The sequence below is a fragment of the Scylla paramamosain genome, chromosome 48 (assembly GCF_035594125.1).
Source record: "Scylla paramamosain isolate STU-SP2022 chromosome 48, ASM3559412v1, whole genome shotgun sequence".
NCBI classification, from domain to species: Eukaryota; Metazoa; Arthropoda; class Malacostraca; order Decapoda; family Portunidae; genus Scylla; species Scylla paramamosain.
Genome location: NC_087198.1, coordinates 7,120,489 through 7,137,581, shown reverse-complemented (window position 1 = coordinate 7,137,581; position 17,093 = coordinate 7,120,489). Strand labels below are relative to the sequence as shown.

The 17,093-nt window shown below is 40.8% G+C and overlaps 1 long non-coding RNA gene across 9 annotated transcripts in view; it reads left to right on the top strand.

The window, feature by feature from the left end:
- LOC135095317 (uncharacterized) overlaps positions 1-16,093 on the top strand; it is a 92,626-nt gene extending 76,533 nt beyond the window's left edge. For 7 of the 9 annotated variants that reach the window (XR_010264267.1, XR_010264270.1, XR_010264268.1 and 4 more), the window contains 4 exons: positions 4,652-6,053; positions 6,639-6,739; positions 11,307-14,452; positions 14,929-16,093. This is a non-coding gene — a long non-coding RNA (uncharacterized LOC135095317). The other 2 variants (XR_010264269.1, XR_010264264.1) reach the window with 2 other exon arrangements.
- Positions 16,094-17,093: the final 1,000 nt, after the last annotated feature.

Here is a 17,093-nt window from a genome sequence, read left to right as displayed (position 1 = left end):
GAGGGCAGTGACGATGCAACCTTGCCGCGCCTCACACAGGTCGCCATGAGCAATGACCCACCACACACCACTCCCCAACCACTGTCATGACGTGAGCCTTTTCTCCCCTAAAGGACCCCTCGTGCTGCCAGTGTCTGGTGCATGGTGCACGGCGTGTCCTCGTTCATGGCGAGTTGTTCAGCTCGGCGTCATCATAATCAAAGGACCCGTACACACCCTCCACCAGACTATGGAAAGAGCCCTTACTCCCCATTAAGACTCCCCCCTCCGGGAAACATCTGGTGAACGGCAAACATTGATCTCTTGCTTCTGGCGACCCCTTGCCTAGTGCGAGGCGTTGCAAGTGGACGACTACTATTGAAACTTGACTATTGACTACTATTGAAACCCGACAGCCACCTTCTACCCCCCGTGCGGCGCTTAAGGCCGTCACGTCCTTCAACGAATTTTGGCCGAAAGTTCTCAAACGTCATTTAAATTTTGATCTGAATATAAAATCATCGATGGTAAATGAAAAATGGTTTTGGCTTGACAGTGTGCAAGACTGGGCTGATCAATGAAACAAGATGAGGCAGCTTTGCTCCGGAGTATTTGAGTGTACCTTGCGTGTTTGCTGCCCGTGAATATGCGCATGTTCGTGTGTGACTAGACAGTAATCCAATGGTGTGCCTGCTTAATGGAGAACTTTACAAGATTAAATACATTTCTGGATGAGTGGACGTTTTTGCATGCTTTGTACACGAACTGTCATCTGTAGACCTACTTTTTTTTTTTTTTTTTTTGATAGCTGCTATTTATACTCTTTAAAAAATAAGGAATAGATCCTCAGAGTTTTTTTTTTTCTTTCACTCATTTTTTTTTTCTTTTTCCGAAATGCAAACTTTTGAGTGTAGCCAGATTGTTTCAGTTGTGTGAGTGTTTGGTGTAGTGTTTGGACCAACATAATGTCGCTGATGGTTCACAGTTAAATCATGGTGATTTAAACGCTTTAAACTATAATATGCCGGTCCTTCGTGACAATGATGAACATGAGACACTGTGTTCTTGATTACCAATGGAAGGTCGGGTCAATAGTGTGAAAAACTAGGATGGAAAATATTAGTACAAGTGTGGCTAGAGAACACAGTGTTCCAGGAAGTAAAAATATCGAAAAATATGAAAGAACCATTGTATAATGAAACTTTCTGTTGTGGAAGATCGGGAGTAAAGCTGATGAAAACTGCGTCATCATCATCATCATCATCATCATCATCATCATCATCATAAAATAAGGAAAGCTTCTGAAAATATTATTGAAAGAATGCAACGTGTCGAGAGAGATGGAAATCATGGGAGACGCGCACAGTATTTCTAGTGACTGTAATTTCTGTTTCTCAAACTCGATATTTTTGTATCACCAGTTCTACGTTTTTGTGAAAAGAACATGAAGGAGTGTGCGAACGATAAAGTTTCACAAAGCAAAGAACACTTTCGGCAGAAGCAAATTAAAGGAAGAAGAGAGTGAGTGGATGCGGGGCCACTTACCTCGGTGCAATGGTTGGCGCTGAGGTGACGCGTGGTGTGGTGACTGCCTCCTACAGATTTTACCCGGTTTACGTTCCAGGTGTGTCTGTGTGTGTGTGTGTGTGTGTGTGTGTGTGTGTGTGTGTGTGTGTGTGTGTGTGTGTGCGTGTCTGTGTGTGTGTGTGTGTGTGTGTGTGCGTAAACGTTAACTCAAATCGATGCATTTCCTCACGTCGCTTACACTCAAGAATTTGACATGTTAATAGAGACGTGCCCGCTTGCCTCCCTCTCCAGCACGGCAGGCAAAGAAAACGAGAGTCTGTTCCCCCGCCTCCCCTGGGGCACCTGTTGCAGCCCTGCAGGATTACAGACTTGCAGACTGGAAAGTTCTGCATTAATTTTACCGAATCTCGTAATCTCTTGGTAAATAGGAAACGGCGAGCAACAAGCGACCTTTCCTGGTTATTCATCACGATTCGAGATCATGATCTTAAATGTAACTTGTTTATCAAGGGACCTTATATTTACATGTGACAGAGTAGTCAGGCGTGGAGGGAAGGGCGCCTGAAGTGTGTGGACAGTGTGAAGACCAGTGCCAAGAAATGCCGGGGTTTTGAAAGCCGGAGAAACTCGGTGATGGTAAACTGTTGACGGGAAAAGATTAATGGGAAAGTTTTTGGTGGTGCAAGTCAGATGAAAAATCTTTAAAGGTGGAAAAAAAAATGGGATATTTCCGTGATGGAAGAAAGATAAGGAGTTTGTCGTGGCTGGTAACTGGCGGCTGGTCAGTGTTGGTGTCTTCACTCCATGGAGAGAGTTCTGAAAGTTGATAGAATAAAGACACGTATAAAAAAAGCATAGAAGAATGAAAGCAACGTTAGTTAAAGAGTGGAAGGTTTTCATCACATCACTGGTTCACTTCAGGCTGAAACACTAGCAAAGGCAAACAGTTACATCGAAAACAAACCACCAGCCAGGGACGCTCAGTGCAAATTCGATAACAGCCAATACCTGCCGTGAAATTACCTCGTGCCGCCGCCGCCCTTCACGCCACCACGCCTCAGGACGCACCATTATAATGTAAAAAAAAAAAAAAGCAAATATGAATCCAAAGGGCTTTCAGATATACAAGTGTACGGACAGTGTTCTGTGTTGACGGAGAAAGGCGTGGAGAGTGACGGTGGGGAGAATATAGGTGTAGGATTTTTTTTTTTAAGCAACACTAGTTGCCTACGTATTGTATTGTATCTGCACATGTTGTCGTTGCTGTTATTGCTGCTGCTGCTGCTGATGATGATGATAGTGATAATGATAATGTAATATACTAAGGCTTCAGAGGCGGTGTTGCCTTTTTTTTTGGGGGGGGGGGGGGGTTGGGTAGCGGATGTAGTAATGCAAACAGGTCTAGCAAACTGATGAATTGGCATTTACTTTGACAGAGTAGGTGTTGGTGGTGGTGGTTGTGGTGGTGGTGCTGGTGGCGGTGATGGCGGCAGCAACAATGATGGCCAAGGACAGAAAAAAAAGGTTGAAAATTTGCTAGTGTGCGTCAGCGCTCGATAGCTAATCACAAGGAGCACTACAGGAGAACAAGAGGAAGGGAGAGAAGATGAATGAAGGAGAATCGAGGAGAAACAATGGGAAAGACTGGGAAGGGTTTAGCACTGTACCATAACAAGACTCAACACAGACGCCTTTGTTCGATACTGTTCAATCATTCACAATCTTAGACTTAAAAAATAAATAAAAAGTAAACGCACCAAAGAAAATACACATAAAAAAAAATAAAGATGAAGCACACTATCTGAAGACCTGTATTATATTTATACCGATATACTACAAAAAAAAAAAAAAATCAAAGGATAAAGTACATTGATATACTTTATGGCTAAACACAACCAACTCCCTCTTTAAGTGTATCGCAGAGAGAGAGAGAGAGAGAGAGAGAGAGAGAGAGAGAGAGAGAGAGAGAGAGAGAGAGAGAGAGAGAGAGAGAGAGAGAGAGAGAGAGAGAGAGAGAGAGAGAGAGAGAGAGAGAGAGAGAGAGAGAGAGATACGGATTAACACTGAGCACAAGTGTCAAATTATCATCTTGGAGCAGGAAAGTGCTAATATCCTTGGAGAATCCCGTATGAGATGAGATGAGAGGGAAGAGTGGCAGCAGACCATGAAGCAGCGAATATTGACAAGTGGCATTAATAAACACACACGTCTTGCTCTTCTTTCCCCTTCGCTTGATCGCGTTTGGCTCAACACTCGGGTCTTCCTTGGCTGTCTTCCTGTTGTTCCGTAGGTGTCTCTAATGATGAGGAAGGAAGTACACGCTACGACAAACAATGATGGAAGTAGTAGTAGTAGTACCAGTAGTAGTAGTAGTAGTAGTAGTAGCAATGATAATAATAATAGTAATAGTCTGGCTATATTTAATTTATCTGACTATATACCAGGCCGCATCACACACTCTTAGGCCCTGCTGTAAACGAACAGTCTCGTAAACATATTAATAAAAATAATAATAATAATAATAATAATAATAATAATAATAATAATGATAATAATAATAATAATAATAATAATAATAATAATAATAATAATAATAATAATAATAATAATAAGAGTAAGATGATGAAAAACAAAAGTAATGACGATAATATTGACTTTTTTTCATCCGGAGGCATATACATCTTATAAGAAACAATTGACACACACAATAATTACAAAATATATTAACAATGGTAAAAGAAATCAATGTCATAGTAAAGTACAACTCAATGAAAAAAATACTAATAATGTTCAATATTAATATGAAAACCAATACTTTCAGAAGCACAGGTGCATTCTTATCAACCATCCTCTGGAAATTGTTAGAGATCATTCCCTTGCATTATATAATTACTCCACGTCCTTAATATATATATATATATATATATATATATATATATATATATATATATATATATATATATATATATATATATATATATATATACATACATACATATATATATATATATATATATATATATATATATATATATATATATATATATATATATATATATATATATATATATATATATATATATATATATATATATATATATATATATATATATATATATATATATATATATATATATTGTTGCAGCTCCGTGAAAACACGATAACGGCCAATACCTGCCGGGGAATCATCCCCTTGTTGCGCCGCCGCCCGTGACGTCACCACGAAAAGATACACAGTGCGACAGACAACACTCGTCTAACCTGGAATGAGGCGGAGGGTGCGGCGAGGTGGTCAGCTGTGGCTGTGGCCGCCTTCAGCCCACCCGCCTGACTGCTCCTCTTTGTCACCGAGTCATGGGAAAGTCGAGGTGTTATATATATAGTAAACGCCTCGCACCTGCGCCTCCTAAGTGCTTAATCCTTTCACTGTCAGATCATTTTTCTTTTTATCATCTGCTACTTTATAGGCGCTCATTTGTGTACAGTGACTCATCCCCAACAGTTCTTTATTTACTTTATTCTTTTTAGTAATAGCTGCTGATTGCTTGGAGCTCGGAAACTGTTAGTAGAAGTGAATAGATTGACAGTGAACACGTAACACACAGTGTGTCAGTCTGTGTGTAAAGACGGCTCCCTAATTAATGAAGCAGATTCCCTGCCTGTATTTCTAACAAAAGTGCCAAAAGAAATGTTTCACGATACACTGTATCGTGAAACATTTCTGCCCGCATCCCGACTACTTTTAATAGGCTGTAAATGAAATTACACGAGTTTTAAGAGTGTTTCTATGGTTCTAGTTACAGTGGTAAGGTCTCTACAGCATCAACAGGAGAACCAGTCTTGAAAACCCGGGTAATTATTTCTGTGGCCTTTGGAAATAGTCTGGTGAGAGAGCAAAGCCTTTCAGAATACAGGCACATAACCTTGCTTCATGAAAAAAATAAGTGCATTCATGATACCTAAGACTGCCTTGCTACATTCCCCCAGTGACTGTAATGTATCTTTTTTTTTTTCTTATCTTGTAGCATTAGTCTGTCTGTCATTGATGAAAACACCCGCACTACATGTATTACGTTATTTCATTAGTCTCAAGTCGCTATTTCAAGTCTATATAAGCCTCAATAAATACGAGAGCTGTGGTGGTGGTCTGCTTCCCATCTGCCAATCAGAGCGTTCTATTTTTCCGTTTTCTTTCGTATTCTTCGTAAAGCTCACGTATCCTTCATTTGTCATAACTTCTTGCCTCACAGTGTATTGGTAAGTGTCTTCTACTGGTAATAATAACCGTGATTCTATTATTTTGTATCATTACAAGTAGTATTGCGAAAGTGGCTCCGTTCTTAGTGACAATTACCTCAGCACAGCCTTCACCAATCAGCGCCAAGTATTCAAGTCACGTGATACTCTCTCCTCGCCGTCTCCTCAGCCATTCGCCCTGCGCCCGCTGACGTGACGAGTCCCCGGTTGTGTTACGGCGGTGAAGCAGTGTTGCGTCTGTCCCTGGTGGCCATGCTGTGGTGGACAGCGGTGTGGAGGGAGAGGTGGATGTGAGTATGGCCTGGTGGTGGATAGGGAGGAGTGGATAGTGGAAGAGAGATGTGGAGAGTAGGATGGTGGAAGGGGGAGGTGGAGGTGGCTATGGCGGACGTGACTGGGTTGAGGTGGTGGTTGTGGTGGTGTTTGGTATGGTTGGAATTGTTGTAGAGGGTGTTGGTAGTGATGGTGAACGTGACTGGCTTATGTTAAAGGTGGTTGTGGTTGTTGGGGATGGTGGTGGTTGTGTGACAGTGGTGGGTGCAGCGGACGCAACGATGTTGTGGTTGTTGGGTGTGGTTGAGGATTGCGATGGTGGTGGTGGTGGAGGTGGTAGGTGGCGGTGGTCGTAGTCGGAGCGGGCTAATTGGTGTTGGTGGTGGTGTAAAAAGGTGTTTATCGGACGGAGTGGAAGTGGTGGTGGTGGCGGTGATACGATTATCAGGGATGAGAGAGAGAGAGAGAGAGAGAGAGAGAGAGAGAGAGAGAGAGAGAGAGAGAGAGAGAGAGAGAGAGAGAGTGTGTGTGTGTGTGTGTGTGTACTCCTATAATCAGCAAATTGCAGTCACTCGTTCGCTTGTTTCACCTCCCTGTTTCAGGCCTTCTCTCCCCTTCCCTTCCTCCCCGCTCCCTTCCTAGCCTGCCCGCCACCCTCTCCCCGCTTTTCCCTGCCTGTCCTCCCCTGCTCCTCGTGTCCCAGGTTAGTGTTGCCTTATTTGAGTCAATGTATAATGGTTTTTATTTGAGATTGAAGCTCCACACGTAATGAAAGGTAGTAATCTGTGGTTTTGATTACTATTATTGGACTATTTATGTAAACTTACAATAGAAAACTAATTCTATTAGGAAATGTGTATAAACAATTTCATCTATACAATGACCTGTGTGATGTGACGTTAGTGTGTGTGCGAGAGAGAGAGAGAGAGAGAGAGAGAGAGAGAGAGAGAGAGAGAGAGAGAGAGAGAGAGAGAGAGAGAGAGAGAGAGAGAGAGAGAGAGAGAGAGAGATTGACAGCAAATGAACTAATATTTTAACTTTCCTGACTCTGATGATGAAAGTTATATGACTGAGGCTGCAGTTAAGTAAGTTGAGAAGCTGAGCAGATAAATATGAGTACACCACCTGTCTGTCTGTCTGTCTTTCAGTCAGTCAGTCAGTCTGTTGATGAAGGAATGGTGGAGAGACCAATATGTGTCTGTCTGTCCGTCTTTCAATCAATCAGTCAATCTGTTGTTGGATGACTTCTGGAGAGAGCAGTCTGTCTGTCTGTCCGTCTTTCAATCATACAGTCAGTCAGTGAGTCAGTTGATGAAGGAATGGTGGAGAGACCAATATGTGTCTGTCTGTCCGTCTTTCAATCACACAGTCAGTCAGTCAGTCTGTTGATGGATGACTGGTGGAGAGAGCAATCTGTCTGTCTGTCCGTCTTTCAGTCACACAGTCAGTCAGTCAGTCAGTCAGTCAGTTGATGGAGGACTGGTGGAGAGAGCAATCTGTGTCTGTCTGTCTACGTGATGCTTCCCTCCGCCGCTTCATTACGTAGACAAAATACATGAAAGGGAAATATTGGTTTTATGGACAGGTGTGGTGGTGGTGGTGGTGGTGGCGCCATTAGTAGTATTCAGGTGTCATACCTGTAACGTAATAAGGAATGAAGGCAGGACGTATGCGATGGCAGCTTGAAGGTAACAATTGGTGATGGAAGGTGGTGGTTGGTGGTGGTGGCAGGGGCTGTGAGGGCTGCCTGTTACCACCACCTTCACTATCCCAAGCGCACATCTCTGGCTGACCCTTCGCTCCCCCGTTCTTTCCCTGCCCTCAATTCATCGCCCCCCCCCCTCTCTCTCTCTCTCTCTCTCTCTCTCTCTCTCTCTCTCTCTCTCTCTCTCTGTCTCTGGATTTAGCCGGCTATCCTCTCAGCCTCATCCTTCACGTACTGCTTCCCTCCCTCTCTCAACCATTCATCCTGACTCACTCCCATTGTTTCCTCAAGTCTCTCTCTCATCCCTCATTCATCCTTTTATTCTTATTCTTCCATCATTCACTCTTCCTCTCCTTCCTCACTCCTGTCCCTCTGATATTCACTCACCCTCAACCATCTCATCTACTTTCACCCCCATTCCTCTCTCATCCCTTCCCATACGGTTCTTTTCCCTACATCCCCCCCCCCTCTCTCTCTCTCTCTCTCTCTCTCTCTCTCTCTCTCTCTCTCTCTCTCTCTCTCTCTCTCTCTCTCTCTCTCTCTCTCTCTCTCTCTCTCTCTCTCTCTCTCTCTCTCTCTCGCTCTCTCTCTGCAGACGAGTGCAGTTGTGTTCTGAGTCAGTTTTTCTAAAGTTTGTGAAGTGGTTGGCGTGGGTGGCAGGGGCGTGGAGGGCGTCACGCTGGTAGTGTAGAAAAGAAAGCGAGAGAAAAGTGATGCGGCACTGGTGTTTAACACCTGAGTGAAGTACTGGCGTCGTAAAGACCATTTCTGTCCATTGTGATTTCTGAGTTTAAGTAATGAGGCTTTGTAATGGGTCGTTTATCATTTATTTTATTTTTCACGTGGACAAAAATTGTGCTTACTTTATTATATATATACATATATATATATATATATATATATATATATATATATATATATATATATATATATATATATATATATATATATATATATATATATATATATATATATAATTAAGTTAACACAATTTTCCTCCACGTCAAGCCGACATGAAAACTTATTCCATTCATTCCATTGACAAACTGAGACCATGTACCCCAACACACACACACACACACATAAAAAAAAAAAAATCCCTTTACCTTTCTCTACTGAGAGAGAGAGAGAGAGAGAGAGAGAGAGAGAGAGAGAGAGAGAGAGAGAGAGAGAGAGAGAGAGAGAGAGAGAGAGAGAGAGAGAGAGAGAGAGAGAGAGAGAGAGAGAGAGAGAGAGAGAGAGAGAGAGAGAGAGAGAGATAGAGAGAGAATGGTGGCCAGAGTAAGACGAAGGAGAAAGCAAGTTAAACAAAACAAATGGAAAGTGAGAGAAAAGCAAGAAAATACAGATGAAAAGAAAATTTGCGGTAAAAATGCACCGCTGAAACAAAAACGAATAAGAAAGTGTAATGAAACGATGAGATAATTTTGTGTTTTTGTGAGCCAGCAATTATGCTGCACCCACCCTCTACCACTACTACCACTACTACTACTACTACTCCTACCACTGCAAGTGTTGGAGCAGTAGGTGACAGAAACGAAGAAGCGCAAACACCTGGAGATAGGTGAGCTTGATAGGAAGTTACAAGTAGAATATGAAGCAAAACTCAAAGTCTCACTGAGAGAACTTGAGAGGACTGTGAAGAACAACTCAAGAACATTACGCCCTAAGTGGACGACCTGTACGAGGCCAAGGTGAGAGTGAGAGTGAGAGGGGAGTAGGTAGGTGACGGATTTGAACTGGAGAAAGATTAGGGTGGAGAGAACTGAAGGTTGTAACTTCTAGGGACATTGGGAGGGAGTGAGAGAGTGAGAGGGGAGTGGGTAGGTGACGGTTTTGGACGTTAGAAAGACTACGGTGGAGAGAGTTATATAAAAAAAAAATGGTGTTATATTAAGTAAAATCAGTCAATATTTAACACGTCAGGCGCCACACGCACCACCGCCGTTACATTTCAGACTATTCAAAGTTGCCGTGTGTACCACTGGCCCAACATTTATCACTTTTCTTCCTTTTTTTTTTTAACAATGAATTCCATTAAATAACGGGCAAAAATGAAACGCAAATCTTTTAAACAAATCTTGATTATTAATTATCATAATTTTTAATGAGGCAAATATAATAATGGTAAAAAAATGAAAGAGTATCTTTTGTGAAGTGACATTGTAACTGGTCAAAATACAAAGGTGGAACTCTAAATGTTAATAATAAAACTTGTCTCAGTCACGGCTCAACATATAGATGTAGTATCCTTAACAACTGTCATCTATATATTGTTTTATTATAAAGCAAATCTGTGATTGCAAAACAACATAACATTTTTACCTACTCTTATTGAAATCATTACTATCATTTCTTGCACAAAGGAGAACTTTTCCTGTAACAAATGAAAGCCTGTGTCCTGTTTGCAGCTGCACAAAGAAAAGGCTTTATCCTTCAACATTCATATAAACAGCTTCTTCATTCCTTGTGTAGTGAAAAACAGTGACTCAAGAAATGATTGCAGCAAATGTGTGAAGGTCACTATTGATGGAGAGACTGCTTTCTTTCAAAACATAGGAGGCATCCATGTACCTTCCCATCACACTGATCACATACACTCTTCACACTCCTACCTTCTCAAGCTGCACTTCCCCGTCCTTCATTCACACTAAAGATTTGACAGCGCCCTCTGCATCTTTTTCCCTCTCTTCTAGAGTGACCTTGCAATTCAACAAGAAAACGGTGTTCTCTTACCTCCCAGAGAGAGAGAGAAAGAGAGGGAGGGGGCTACAATAGTCCCCCTCCCTCCCTCTCTCTCTCCCGGTTTGTCTGTCGGTTTCTTTTTTTTTCTATTTTGTTTAATCTACTACTACTACTACTACTACTACTACTACTACTACTACTACTACTACTACTCGTACTACTACTACTAATCGTACTACTACTACTACTAATCGTACTACTACTACTCGTACTACTACTACTACTTCTACTACTACAACAACTACTACTACTACAACAACTACTACTACTACTACTACTACTACTACTAACACATCTACTACCACCACCACCACCACCACCACCACCACCACCACCACCACCACCACCACTACTACTACTACTACTACTACTACTATCACCACCACCACCACCACCACCACCACTACTACTACTACTACTACCACCACCACCACCACCACGAATACCACCACCACCACTACTACCACCGCCACAACCACCACTACTACCACCGCCTCCACTACTACCACCGACACTACCACCACCACTACTACTACCACCGTCACCACTACTACCACCGCCACCACCACCACTACTACCACTACCACTGCTACTACCACCATCACCACTACCACTACTACTACCAGCACCACAACCAACACCACCAACACCACCACAACCACCGCCACCACCACCACCACCACCACCACAACAACAACCACCACCACCACCACCACTACTACTACCACTACCACTGCTACTACTACTACTACCACCACTACCACCAGTACTACTACTACTTTTACTGCTACTACTACTACTACTACTACTACTATTGCAGGTGACCCATGAACTACCTCTAACAATGGTGATGAAGAACCAGAAGTGGGTTGGTAGGTGACGAGATAACTATCCCAAGTCATCCCGGAAGTGGCGAGGTGACCCCATACAGCTCCACAAGGTCGTGGAGGACACCAGACATAGCCACGTGGTCGCCTACACTCAGCCATCCACCTCACCTGCCCCAGACTGCTACCCGGACACCATCCAGCCACAAGAACCCAGATAAGCACTTCTGGGGTCCTTGGTTGTGGTTAGCTAGCTAGTTTGTTTAGGGATCACTTGCTGTAGATAGGAACCCTCCTCGGTCTGATGCTATTTTTTTTATTTTTTATTTTTGAGGTGTAACGCTGTCCTCTACGTGAGAGTGATAGTATTTATCTTTATTTACTTATTTTATTTTTTTTTCCTGAAGACCAGTTCTGAGGTTATCTTGGAGGTTAACGGAGAAGAGCTCTTCACACCTGTGTTTGTTGTTTTATTTTATTTTTTTTATTGGTCACTTTTTGTTTTTTGTTGTGATTATTATTAATTTTATTTACTTGTATTGAAATATGTGAGTGTGAATGCAGCACAATATATAAAGGTGTGCATTCCAGAGTGAAAGGAAGGCGTGCCTATTTAATCACCAGATTTTGATTGATTGAAGCAAATGAAAACTTTGGTGTGAGTACCTTACAAAGACACTTGGCAATACTAATGTCACCTCACCTCGTGGTTTCACCTTAAACCTACAAACATTGGCTGGACACAAGGTCATAGAAATATTTTATTCTCATTTATTCTCATCTTTACAAATTACAGTCTTTACACATCAAAGTAACTAATCACCTTTATTCATCCACTTGAGGGGGTTGAAGGATCGCTAATCCCATTTTAAATTGCCTGTGTTCAACTCGCCTCTCCTCCCTCATTTATTGACCAATTCATTTAAAAAATATTTTGATCAGGAAGGTTGCAAGAAGAATGTCTGCTATCTTTTTTTTTTTGTACGATAAGTTTTTTTTTTCAATGAAAAAGAAAAAGAAAACTCTGTCAAATATTTACTTTCAAATATTTGTCAGAAATCAAAATCAGTTACAAACAAAAATGACGACAGCAGACTTTGTTCGCCTCTCACAGCTTGATAAGCCGCAATGGCCCATCTGTGTGTAACACCAATAACAACGGAGATCATTTTTATATGCCAAAATCCGCCATTTTAAGTTATGTCAAAGTTTAAGGGGTTACTATAATACACCTATTGCAGCTAAGGACTTGAAATTCACATGATATATACATCACAATATGTTGAAAAACAGATATAGATTAATTTAGTTACTACGATTGGTTTTGTACATAGGCCTAAAGTAATTCATGATTTCACCCTTAATTACCCGGGGGGGGAGGGGGGAAGGCGGGTGAAAACAATTTTTTGTTATATTTCGACTTTTAGATCAAAACCAGTGTTTAACTGTTTGAAATAAATAAAATATTAATGCAAAAGATATCTAATGCAGACACATTGACTATTTCCTAGATTTACGGAAAAATATTTATCTTATTTTTCGTATATAAATTTGAAAAAAATAGTTAGACCTAAAATTACGTACTCTCTAATGTTGTACGCAGCAAAAGAACCGTACATATTCATAGGAGACTGAAGAAGAACGGGTACGCCAGAAAGAAAAAAAAAAAAAAAGTCATGTCTCGCAGCGGGCGAAACCGTGAAATTTCATAACAGATGACCTCATTACATTAGGGGATATATATATATATATATATATATATATATATATATATATATATATATATATATATATATATATATATATATATATATATATATATATATATATATATATATATAAAAACATTACATATATAAAAAATGGGACAAGATACAGATATGAGACTGTGATCGGAGGAGCCCAACGGAGAAGAAAGGGTGACAGCATAAGCAGAAGGATTAGAGGTCAGGAAAAGGTCAAGAATGTTGGGCCTATCTTCAAGACGTCAGGAATACGAGTAAGGTGTTGCACCAATTGCTTTAGGTCGTGGAGAATAGCAAAGTCTAAGGCTAGTTTACCAGGATGGTCAGTGACGGGAGAGGAAAGCCAAAGTTGGTGGTGAACATTGAAGTCAGTCTCCAAGAATTAAGATCTCTGCAAAAGGGAAGAGAGTCAATGTGCTCCACTTTGGAAGTTAAGTAGTCAAAGAATTTTTCATAGTCAGAAGAGTTATTTGAGAGGTATACAGCACAGATAAATTTAGTTTGAGTGTGACTCTGTTGTCGTACCCAGGTGGTGGAAAACTCAGAAGATTCAAGAGAGTGGAAAGCAGGTTAAGTCATTGCGCACATGAACACAGCATCCAGCTTTGGATCGAAAATGAGGATAGAGAAAGTGGGAGGAAACAGAAAAGGGGCTACTATCAGTTGCCTCAGACATCTGAGTTTTAGTGACGAAAGGATGATGAAGCTTAATAGAGGAGAGGCAGTGTTCTACAGATTGAACGCGAATGTTGCAGAAGTTTATGAAGAAAAACTGAGAGGGGTATCAAGACATTTAGGGTCGTTACCAGAAGAGCAGTCTGACCCGGGGACAATTGTGGTCCGCTCACCAGATGGGGTCTCCGAGGCTGGTGTAGGAGTATGTGTGTAATAATTAGGTGCTGGTAGTTGTTTTGTGTGCAGGAAGAGAGATATCTCCATGACTATAACGTTTGGTACGATTGAAAACATCCTTTGATTTCCACAGATATGTACACACACTAGTAACAGTTTTCAACTGTAGCACCAGAAACAGTCTTCCTCACACGAACCGTTTCACTGCCGGGACTTGAAGGCTGATGAAGCAGTGCGGCGGAGGTCACGCCTCTCAGAGTGTTTATACTTGTTGTCAACACCGCCATAACTAATACAAACTCTTTAGTGCAGGTAGTTAAATAACTGCAATCATTGTTCCAGATTCCTAAATTCACAAAGTGCATAACTCATTCCAAGTTTTTATTGCAGATAATTAAAGTTTTAGTGAAATAATTATTCCTATTCCTAATGTTGTGTGGTGCATTATCTCAGACAGGCCCACTGGAAGCTGTCAGAGTGCTGTGGCACGTGGCAAGAACCAAGTGTTCAGGAGCACACACTGTCCCTTCACCAGTCAGCAGGTTACGAAAAACAATGCAGTATTTTGTTGAGTAATCAAAGTAATAAAATGTAAATGATAAAATGTCAGTACTGATTTAGAGTGTCACACTCCACCATGGCAGAGACTGCCGGCTGAGTAATATTCAAGTTGTATTAGTGAGACTCTACTCAATGCTAATTATAAGGCAGGTGTAAAAAAAATAGTTAAAAATGTATCATAGTACAATAAAATGACAGCTCAAAATGTAAACATATCTTTATTTGTTAGACTTGAATGGTCATTAAGTAGTGCAGCAGACCCTTCCTACAGTAAATTCACTATTATTTGTAGACTGGCCTTATTGTCTCTCATCATTTTACTTTTCTCATTATTCTGTCTTGTTTTCTCATTAATACTTGAGTGCCTTCATGTTATCTCTATTATTGTGACTGTTTCTCTCACTATGTTGCTGATGTTGTCTACTCTCATCATCTGACTGACTGCTCGCCTTCACAGATCTGGGCGGCTTGGGAGCCTCACTACAAACTGAAGACCCGTTCACTTGAAGGATAGTTGGAGTCGGACACAAGATCCAAGAGGGAGTTATTTTTAAACGAGAGCTTCAGGCAGAAAATTCGAGTGGATTTTCAACTCTAAAAATAACTTTTTTGGGGGGATATTTTGAACCTTCTTTATCTTGAAAAATAACTCCAGATATTATGACTCTAGCTGGAAGTTGACCTGAGCAATGTAGGGTTTGCTGCAGTGAGATTACCAAGGCACGAGTGTCTGGGATTTAAAGATGATGGATATGTGTCCTGTGTGCTGCTGTGCTGGGAGGAGAGGAGCAGCAGCAGTCGTGGGGCTCTGTTGCTGCTGTCACTGGTGCAGCTGTTCACTCCTGCAGCTACCTTCCCTCAACATACTGTGTCTTCCCTCACCTGCAATGAACAACTATGAACAATACTTCTCCTGCGATGAGGAACAGTGAATAACCTCTCTCTCTCTCTCTCTCTCTCTCTCTCTCTCTCTCTCTCTCTCTCTCTCTCTCTCTCTCTCTCTCTCTCTCTCTCTCTCCACAGTATGTCCCCCACAGTATGTTTACAAACCCACAGTGACTCTCCACAGCCCCTCACCAACAATTGTCTCCTTCACACACACACACACAAATGTTAGAATCTTGTAGTGTCTACAACAAGGAATGGAACCGAAATCGACAAGCCAAATTTTCTTCCAGCCTGCGTGAGTGTAGTGAGGCTCAATGTGTGTGTACAAGTGAAGAATATATATTAAATGCTTGACTCAAAAATATGAGGCTTACACAAAAATACAGGACACAACTTGAGTGTGGTGAGTCAAAGGTGAGTCAAAATGTTCAACTTTGAATTAACTTACAACAAAAACTAACTAAATAAAACACACTATAAAGAAATAATCTCATCAATTAACACTGAAAAAAAAAAATATATACACCAACACAAAATAAATAAATCAATCAATAAATGAAGACTAAATAAAGCAAATTAATCTGAACGCTAGTCGTATATTTTTAAACACTACGGTGAAGAAAGATAATGAAGCTTAAATAAACATTGAGAGAGAAAGAGAAATTTGTGGTCTTCCTAAATCTCTCTCTCTCTCTCTCTCTCTCTCTCTCTCTCTCTCTCTCTCTCTCTCTCTCTCTCTCTCTCTCTCTCTCTCATACACAAACAATAAAAAACAAAATAAGTAAATAAACAAAAAATACAAGCAAATAATAATAGCCATCCACACCAAGCCATCCCAATCCAGCCAATCACGAGACAGCAGCAGACACACCGAGAGAATTGGGAGAAAGAAGAAAAAGAAAAAAAAAATGAAAAATAATGGATACGGGGAGAATAAGAAAAGAATAAGAAAAAAAATGGCGAATCAAGAGAAAAAATGAGAAAAAATAAAGGGAAAAAATACGAATAAAATCAAAAGGAAAAAAATGAGGGAAGAGAAAAAATGGGGTGAGGAGGGGAACACTTAGGAAAATAAACCAAACAATAGGGCATTACATTGTGATTAGGTATAGCAGGGATGGATTATGAGAGAGAGAGAGAGAGAGAGAGAGAGAGAGAGAGAGAGAGAGAGAGAGAGAGATCTGCTCAGGAATTTAATTTTGTGTTGGTGGTTTACGCCATCTCTCTCTCTCTCTCTCTCTCTCTCTCTCTCTCTCTCTCTCTCTCTCTCTCTCTCTCTCTCTCTCTCTCTCTCTCTCTCTCCTTAAAACAGTTTTGTCGTTCTGCTTTATCTCGCTCTTATCTTTCGTTGAGAGAGAGAGAGAGAGAGAGAGAGAGAGAGAAGAAAATATCATTATCACACACACACACACACACACACACACACACACACACACACACTCTTTTCATAGTTAAGTTAACACTTTTAATAAAAAAAATATAACCCTTTCTTTTTATCTTATATATCACAATAACCCTTCCCTTCCAAATGAAACCAAACCATTACGAAATATTACTTGCTTCTCTCCTGTAACTTATAATGAAACGCTTGAATTAATTCATAAGGTGCGCAAAGGAGCTTAATTAATAAACAGGAAAGATTAAAAATGGGAAAAAAAAAGGTGAAATATGAATGAGTTTGAGGAAAGGTGTGTGTGTGTGTGTGTTAAGGTAATGGGTTTTACAAATGAAGAA